We start from the raw sequence: 8,979 nt of genomic DNA, 5'->3' as shown, positions 1-8,979 counted from the left end.
TGTGGTTAGATTTCCAATTCCTTTGCATCCTTTAAAGAGCTAAATTTAAGAAACTAACAGTTCTTAATACAAAGTCATTTTTGTGTGAAACAGCCCCCCAAGACTATCTAGTATTTCAAAATCCCAGAATGAAAGTTCTTTCATTTGCTTTTAAAGAATAGCACCGGAGGTTATTTTTTCCCTATCAAACCATCCAATGAATGTAAAAGCCCTCGTTTACTTTAAAAGGCTCCTATGTTGTTCCTGTGTCAGATGTCTATCTATTCATTAAAAGGAAAAGGAGGGTTTGTGACACCTTAGAGACTAACCAATTTATTTGAGCATAAGCTTTCGTGAGCTACAGCCCACTTCATCGGATGCATTCAAGAACCAAGAACCAAGCCAAGATAATTGCTCCACTGAAGTGCATCAGAAAGCATTTACAGTATCATTGCTTCTCTCATACCGTTTTGTTCACATCCTTTGTACCATTGGAGCAGGAGGCGCTTGGGAAGAGGAAAGGCAGAGGCATGACAAGGACACTGCACCCCTATGACTGCACGATCCCATCATGGCTGCTGACAGAAGCCTGGTGCGGGGAGGCAAAGGCCATCCAGCGCCAGATAGCAGAAGTGAAAGCTCCAGCATCAGCGGAGTAAGGCAAAACATGGTCCTTATGTGGTCAACTGAAAGGTTGCAGTACTTTGGCATGCCTACCACCTGCACCTCTCTGAGTGAAGTACTGTCACCACTCTTCCAGACAGCTCTTTGAGCTTGGTGTCTGGTACCGTGTTACTGGAAGAGGGCGAAGTTTGGCCTGACGTAAGCAGTCGATATGTTTCCCAATGGTTTAAGTAAGAGGATAAACAACTTAATCCAGCAAACAGACAGCGGGATCTTGTAACTGAGCAGGCGTATACTCACCAGTGGCTTCATTGCTGGGAATTGCTAGGTAAACAACAACAGAGATGAAAGGAAAGAAGCATTCAAATGCTTTAAAGAGGGGGATGAGTTCTGTGACTCACATGACATGACTGAGGAATATTTAGAGCTCAAATGACTTAACTTCTTTCTTCTGTGCATGGTGTTATCAGCAGGGGAGTGTAGCAAATCACAGGGATTTTCACTGTGAACTCCGCATAGTATCTTTTTAGATACTGGAAACTCAACAGGCCCCCCATTGCTCCCTCCCCCACAGAAGTTCGTGATGGAAATTCCGTACTTTTAAGCTGATGGCATTGTAGAGTGGACCAACAAGCAACACTAATTTATTCCTATCTTAGAGCCATTAAGATGCTGCAGCTCCATTAGTGCCTGGGAAGGGAGTGTGTAAGGCTGATCTGTATGGGACCGAGGAACTAAAAAGTGTTCAGCTTCACGCTCCTCTCAAAGTGAGCAAACTCAGATTATCCCTTCCCTTCTGTCATGGAGTAAAGGGGATGGGGTCCTTCTGAGCTGGCTCCTTCTTACCAGGATGGGGTCTGAAGTCACATGTGTGGGATGCAAACGCCTAGGAAATAGAGGGGGGGATTTCCATTAATACAAATAGGCCAACACTAATGAGAGTTGGGGGCCCAACTCCTAACTCTCTGTTGTGCCTTTGATAATCTCCCTTTAGATCTTTAGACTGGATTTGACAGACTTGAGTGAAATTGGTTGGAGTGGGCTTGGATTTCATCTGAACCGTTCACCCTTTTCATTGTTGAGGCTGGTTGCGGGGGGTTGCTTCTCTAAGTTATTCTCTTGTGTACTGTACAGGGTTGTGATTTTATGGCACTCAAATAATATCTTAAATGAAAAAATAATCTCATACTATAACTGTCCTTCCACTCTCTAGCCCAGTTTGCTTTTTTGCAAATTTATGGTTTTTAGGGAAACACTTTTAGAGGAAGCTGCATCTAGACCAGTGATACTCAGACTAAGGCTTGTGAGCTGCAAGCGGCTCTTTAATGTGTCTCCTGTGGCACTTTGCAGCACATGATATTAAAACACTGGGTGATTTAACTAGTAACCAGTCTAAGTTGTTAACCAATCAGGATGCTTTTACTATATTATTAATCAATTGTAGTTGATAAAATAATAATGCTCGGTCAGTCATTTTGCTGTGAGAATAATATATATATATAGTAAATGAAACAATGAATTCACACTACTGTGACTCTAATATTGATTGCTAATTTGGCTCCTGAACCACTGAGGTCTGAGTATCACTGATCTAGAGAGTGTGTATGGTCCCATGGTGAGAGCCTGGGGCAGGCTGCAATGAAGTTCTCTGTTTGATTGCTGTAAATGCTGCTGATTTGCTTTGTAAGTTTGGGCAAGCGAGTTAACTTCCCTGCCCCCATTTCCATGTTTGTAGAAGGGGGATGCTAATACTTTAAACCAGGGGTTCTCAACCTTTCTTTTTCCTGAGGCCCCCCCAACATGCCCTAAAGACTCCACAGCCCACTTGTGCCATAACAACTGTTTTTCTGCATATAAAACCCAGGGTCGGGGTTAGTGGATAGCAAGCAGGGCAATTGCCTGAGGCCCCACACCACAGGGGGTCCTGCAAAGATAAATTGCTTAGGCTTTGGCTTCAGCCCTGGGTGGCCGGGCTTCGGCTTTCTGCCCTGAGCCCCGGTGAGTCTAATGCTGGCCCTGCTTGGCTGACCCCCCTGTAATCTGCTTGTTCTCGGACCCCTGGTTGAGAACTGCTGCTTTAAACCACTTCACAGCTGTTTTGAGGCTTAATTAACGTTTGTAAAGTGCCTGAAGATGCTCCAATGAAAGGCATATGTCACTATTATACCCATTTTAATACAATTGAAATGAGCCAGTTGAGAAAGGGGGTTGTGATTCAAAATGAGAGCGCCATCAAAGAATCAGCACTCTGTACATTTATCAGCACTCTGTACATTTATCTGGTACATTGACACCAATCCAGACATACACAAAGGGATTTACTTTAGAAATCAGGCTAGAAATCTCACTGTAGCAGGCCAGCAAAGGAGATTCCCAGTACTTCCGAGTTACTGCTGAGGCCCCCGTGAGATCTAGAAACACTGTGAGAACCGAGTTTTTCATGGTGGTTTGCAATCTCCTCCCTCTGTGCCAGTTATACAGACATATACACTTTATGTTGGGGTTTGTTTTCAGTTCTGGGAAAAGGTCTGGGCCATTCCGTCTGTTGTTAGAGCTCTGTGGGCTAGAGTCGAGTGCTCACAACCAAATGTTTCATCGCCTCAGAGTGCGGCCACCGACTTTTGTGGACAAAATTTCCTAAAATACGTAATTAATTTTAGGAAAAACAAATAAATATGCACATATACACATCCAAATCATTGTAATGTATTTATGTAGGGTTTGGTTTTTTTGCAGACTTGATAATAAAAATAATGTACAGTTGTATGTTGGTGCTCCTGGCCCCCACTGCCTCCTCCTGGTCCCTCCATTGCCCCCCAGACCCTGCTGCTTCCTCCCTCCCCCATTGCCCTGAGCTCCCTTCCGAGGCCTCGCATTCCAGGCTCACCCCACTCCTTGACTCTTGACCATGGCGGCGGGTAAGGTTGGCACTGCTGAAGTCCTGCTGTCCTGGGCTGAAACCCAGACCCCACGGCTGGAGCTGGGAGGGGGAGCTGAAGCCCGGAGTCCGCTGCCAGAGCCCCAAGGCCGAAGAGCGGGGGGTTAAGCCTGCCCCCAGAGCCCCTGGGCCCTGCAGGGAAGGGCTGCTGCTTTGCCCCCTATTCTGCCCAGGATGTTGTGGCCACAGGAAAACCTCCTGGTGGCTGCATGTGCCCACGGTGGCTGCATTTGAGAAACACTACTCTTCCATGGGTGCTCAGGAGGGGCTGGAGCACTGCAAAGAGCCTCTCCCACATTGCACCACCCACGTGAAGGCAGAGCCAAACAGCAGTCCCTGTCAGCAGGGACCGCTCAATCTTTGATCCCTTCAGGGAGCAAATCATTCCAAGGAGGGGCAGGGGAAGGCTGGGGCCACCATGCACTGGCCCACAGAGGAGAGCCAGGGCACTGAGGCGGGGAGGGGGGAATCGGACACTCTAATGCAGTGGTTCTCAGCCTTTCCAGATGACTGTCCCCCTTTCAGAGTCTGACTTGTCTTGCATACCCCAAGTTTCACCTCACTTAAAAACTACTTGCTTACAAAATCAGATATGGAAATACAAAAGTATCAATGCACACTAATATTGGAAAACTGCTGACTTTCTCCTTTTTTACCATATAGTTATAATATACATCAATTGGAATATAAATATTGTACTTACTTTTCAGGCTGATATTTGAACCTGTTTTTCACTTGTGAGCCTTGTCTGAAGCCAGGGCCCTGGGCAGTGGGGCTGAAGCCCGAGCCCCACCACCTAGGGCTGAAGTCTGAGCCCTGCTGCCGAGGGCTGAAGCATGTTACTTCGTTTCATGGGGCCCCCTGTGGCACAGTGCCCCAGGCAATTGCCCTGCTTGGCATCCCCTAAGGCCAGCCCTTCACTTGTGCCCCCCTAAACTCGTCCTCTGACCCCCCCAGGGGTTGCAACCCCCAAGTTGAGAAACACTGATCTAGATGAGTTGAGTAACCCTGAAAGACCTCTGCCTACCCCCAGGGGTACATGTACCCCTGCTTGAGAACCGCTGTTCTAATGGATAGCATACAATGTACACACTGAGCAACCCCACCAGCGATCGGGCACAATTTCCCTGATGCTCCTATTGGAATAGCACAGCTCTCCAATGGCGCATACAGGCTGTCTGTGTGTATGTCACACTATCTAGCTCTTTATGTTATCAGCATTGCTTTGCTTAGCCCTAAAGGAAAGACAAAAGGTGACAGGGCAGTGGATTTCCCTCCAGCCTCATGTTGCCGTTCTATTAGAAATGCACTCCAACCAAAACCCCGGATCCCAAACTTTGGGGGGTCAGGATTTGGCTCTGAATATTGCACCTCAGCTCCATTTCTAAACCCCATTAGGAATAACAGCAGATGCATCTGTGGGAGCTTTCACTCCTATTCGATGCTGGAGCTGTGAAGCGTAAGCTGCTGACGACTTTGCCATGAAATACCAGTTTATTTTGTTAGACCAAAGTTCCCATGGCCATTTATATTTGTGCTGTACATATATATCAGATATTTCTGCCACGCTTGCACATTCGGCCAGTTTGGTAAGACTGGGGCTGAACAAACGTGAGTGGAAATTTCTTTGCAGCTTCCAACACTTTAGAAAACAGAGTGCCCTTTTAATATGAACAATTCAGATCAGAGTTTGGATGGAAGACTGGCTTCTTGACTCTTTCTCTGTGATGGCACTGGGGAACCTATATAAAGAAACTTGGCAGGCTCTTGCAAAGCATAAATTAGAGGAACTCGCTGAGAGGAGGAGGAGATTTTTGAGTCCCATTAGGGCCAGAGCAGAAGGAGTTCAAACGCTTAGCTCTTCAGCTGTTGGAGATAAAAGTTCTAGTACATTCAATTCCTGCTTTCTGCCGCTGCCAATAAGCAGGGGGGCTTCTTCCTTGCCCTCTGACCACTGAAGAAATAACAGAGATAAAGCAAGCAAAATAAATAAATGCTTTGTGGATGGAATAGATAATAATTTCACCAGCTGAATATTAAAATATCAAAGCTCAAGGAAAGGATATATAATTATGGGCTTTTGAAGTTCAATAAAGGCCCATTTCATCAGCATGGTAGCTAGTGTTTCAGTGAAAAGATAGAATGAGAATAGTATGCTGTCATTTCAGATCCATAAAGGATAGTTCAGAAGGAGAAGGAAGTTCTCTAAGGTAGAAATATTTTTAGCGAGGCAGATTAATTACCACAATCCTTAAATACCCTTCCATTTCTTGAATTTTTTAAATAATCATCATTTTATTAATCTTTTTAAAGCAAAGTATTTATATGTAGCACAATTAAAAACTAGTTATTCAGAAAGATTTTGAAAAAAGGGATTGAAAATAGGGTCATAGAACTAGATGGGACCTCCTGTGTTATTGAGTCCAGTCCCCTGCACTCAAGGTAGGACTACATAATAACTAGACCATCCCTGACAGGTGTTTGTCTAACCTGTTCTTAAAAACATTAAATGATGGAGATTCCACAACCTCCCTAGGCAATTTATTTCAGTAACCACCCTGCCAGTTAGGAAGTTTTTCCTATTGCTCAACCTAAACTGCCCTTGCTGCAATTCATGTCCTTTCCTTCTTGTCCTATCCTCAGATGTTAAGGAGAACAATTTTTCACCCTCCTCCTTGTAGCAACCTTTTATGTACTTGAAAACAGTTACCATGTCTTCCTTCAGTCTTCTCTTCCCCAGACTAAACAAGCCGATTTTTTTCACTCTTTCCTCATAGATTATGTTTTCTAAACCTTTAATCGTTTTTGTTGCTCTCTCTGGATTTTCTCCAATTTGTCCACATCTGTCCTGAAATGTGGCACCCAGAACGGGACACAGTATTCCAGTTGAGGCCTTATCAGAGCAGAGTGGAATAATTACTTTTCATGTCTTGCTTACAACACTCCTGCTAATACATCCCAGAACAATGTTCACTTTTTTTTGCAACAGTGTTACCCTGTTGACTCATATTTAGCTTGTGATCCACAATAACCTCAGATCCCTTTCTGCAGTACTCTTTCCTAGGCAGTCATTTCCTATTTTGTAAGTGTGCAATTGATTGTTTCTTCCTAAGTGGAGTACTTTGCATTTGTCCCTATTGAATTTCATCCTATTTACTTCAGACCATTTCTCCAGTTTGTCCAGATCATTTTGAATTTTAATCCGATCCTTCAAAGCACTTGAAACCCCTCCCAGCTTGGTATCGTCTGCAAACTTTGTGTGTGTACTCCCTATGCTATTATCTAAATCACTGATGAAGATATTGAACAGAGCCAGACCCAGGACCCATCCCTGTGGAACCCCATTCAATATGCCCTTCCAGTTTAACTGTGAACCACTGATAACTGCTATTGGAACAGTTTCCCAACCAGTTATGCACCCACCTTATAGTAGCTCCATGTAGGCTATATTTCCCTGGTTTGTTTATGAGACAGTCATGCAAGACAGTATCAAAAGCCTTACTAAAGTCAAGATATATCACAACTACTGCTTCCCCCATCTACAAGGCTTGTTACAATGTCAAAGAAAACTGTTAGGTTTATTTGACATGATGTGTTCTTGACAAATCCATATGGACTCTTACTTACCATCTTATTATCTTCTAGGTGTTTGCAAAATTGATTGCTTCATTATTCAAATTGATTGCTTTCTAGGTATTGAAGTTAAGCTGACTGGTCTGTAATTCCCCAGGCTGTCCTTATTCTCCTCTCTATAGACTGGCACTATGTTTGCCCTCTTCCAGTCCTCTGGAATCTCTCCTGTCTTCCATGAGTTTTCAAAGTCCTGAGTTTCCTCCAGATTCTGATCCATGACTTTGGAACAACCAAAGAAGGGACAGAGTATTAACAATGCGACACACAGGATTTTTGGTAATAGACTGAACTTTATTTCTTGGCCATGGTCACCTGACCTGGGCTAGGGTTACAAGGACCAATACTAAAGCTGATCAAAAATTTGAATTTCCATCCTAGGTTAAATTTCAGGATTTTGACATTTGTTTCTGTCTTGGATCAAGATGAAGTCAAAATATTACAATTTCACTTGGAATAAAAAGTTTTGAAAAAATTTCGCTTCAGCATGTTGAAACAGTTTGTTCTGGCACAGTTCAACATTGAACTGCATGTGTGTGAGCGACTGCAGTGCCTCATGGGAGTTGTAGTTCAGGTGCCTCATGTTCCTATTCTCCTCTCTGGGCCAAGCTCCCTGATCAGACTACATTTCCTATGATGCACCACAGTCACGGCTGGAGTGGGGTTGGCCATACATCATGGGAGATGTAGCCCTGTCCATTGGAAAGAATGGGGAATGAGGCACCTGAATGGCAACTCCCATGAGGCACTGCTGCTTTTAAATATACTGTTTAAAAGAAAAGCCTATTATGGACAGAATGCAAAATCCAAAATGTCCTTTCATGAGCATATCTAAGGCTGAAAGAAAAACTATTTAAAATAATTTGGTTTGAAAATGTCAGCTGCATTTTCGTAATTTGAAGCTCATATATAGAAAGAACTATTACTTCTTTAGGGAAGTTCTATGGTATGTGTTATATAGGAGGTCAGACCAGATGGTCAGAATGGTTCCTTCTTGCCTTGCAATCTATGAATATAGTATTATTTTTTTTAAAACTGTAATTGCATTTGGATACACCTTGTTTCACTAAATATCCCCAATCAGATTATGCACTTGAAGAAAGTAAGGCAAGACTCTGTGCTGCATGCCACTGGAAAAGGAACTTATATGTAGGGGCAAGGATGTTTAATGACCCCCTAGCTTCCTGTTAGTGTTTTAACAGCAGGACTTTCCACCTGGCCTTGGCCAGAAAGTCAAGCTTGTACATTCAAGTGGAGACCTAGGAAAAGCTTAAGAGGAGTGTACAATATCCAGTTTCATAGTTTAAAAGTGCTATATAGCTTTTCGTTCAAAGCATGAATCAGCCTATGGGGAAAAATCGACTGGCCTTTTTCAGAATGGCTCTTGCATGGGAGGTCTGAACATAAGGATTCAAAACACACTGAAATAAGAAAGAAAATAAAGATTCTGAATTAGGTAGTTTAATTTGTTTTTCCCTGTGTGAGTTCTAGCTAATGATCTAGAGGGAAGGGTTATGTAGTCCTTTGAAGGGGCTAATTAACTGTTCATTTTGGTCTCCGCTTGTTGGACTAGTTATGGCAATACATTTTGTAACAGATACAGTGCTCATCTCTTTACCTCACCTGAGATTTAAGATGAACAAGATAGATGTAGACCATGCTCAGCAAAAGTAATGGCTTACTTACCATCAGAGTTGATGGAGTTTCGGCAAATTTGCATAGGACTTGAATCCAACCTGTTGGCCTAAGTTTTGATAAACAGGAAACATTAAGCCTTCAGATTAGTGCAGTTTTTCATTTTCCATTTG

At 43.4% G+C, this 8,979-nt stretch overlaps 1 non-coding gene across 1 annotated transcript; it reads right to left on the bottom strand.

Annotated features, from left to right (window-relative positions):
* Nucleotides 1–404: 404 nt before the first annotated feature.
* LOC140916646 (small nucleolar RNA Z39) lies at nucleotides 405–468 on the bottom strand. The gene has a single exon (XR_012160564.2). It is a non-coding gene; the product is annotated as a small nucleolar RNA Z39 (small nucleolar RNA).
* Nucleotides 469–8,979: the final 8,511 nt, after the last annotated feature.

Source organism: Lepidochelys kempii, chromosome 8 (assembly GCF_965140285.1).
Source record: "Lepidochelys kempii isolate rLepKem1 chromosome 8, rLepKem1.hap1, whole genome shotgun sequence".
Classification (NCBI taxonomy): domain Eukaryota; kingdom Metazoa; phylum Chordata; order Testudines; family Cheloniidae; genus Lepidochelys; species Lepidochelys kempii.
This window is presented reverse-complemented; position numbering and strand designations above follow the sequence as displayed.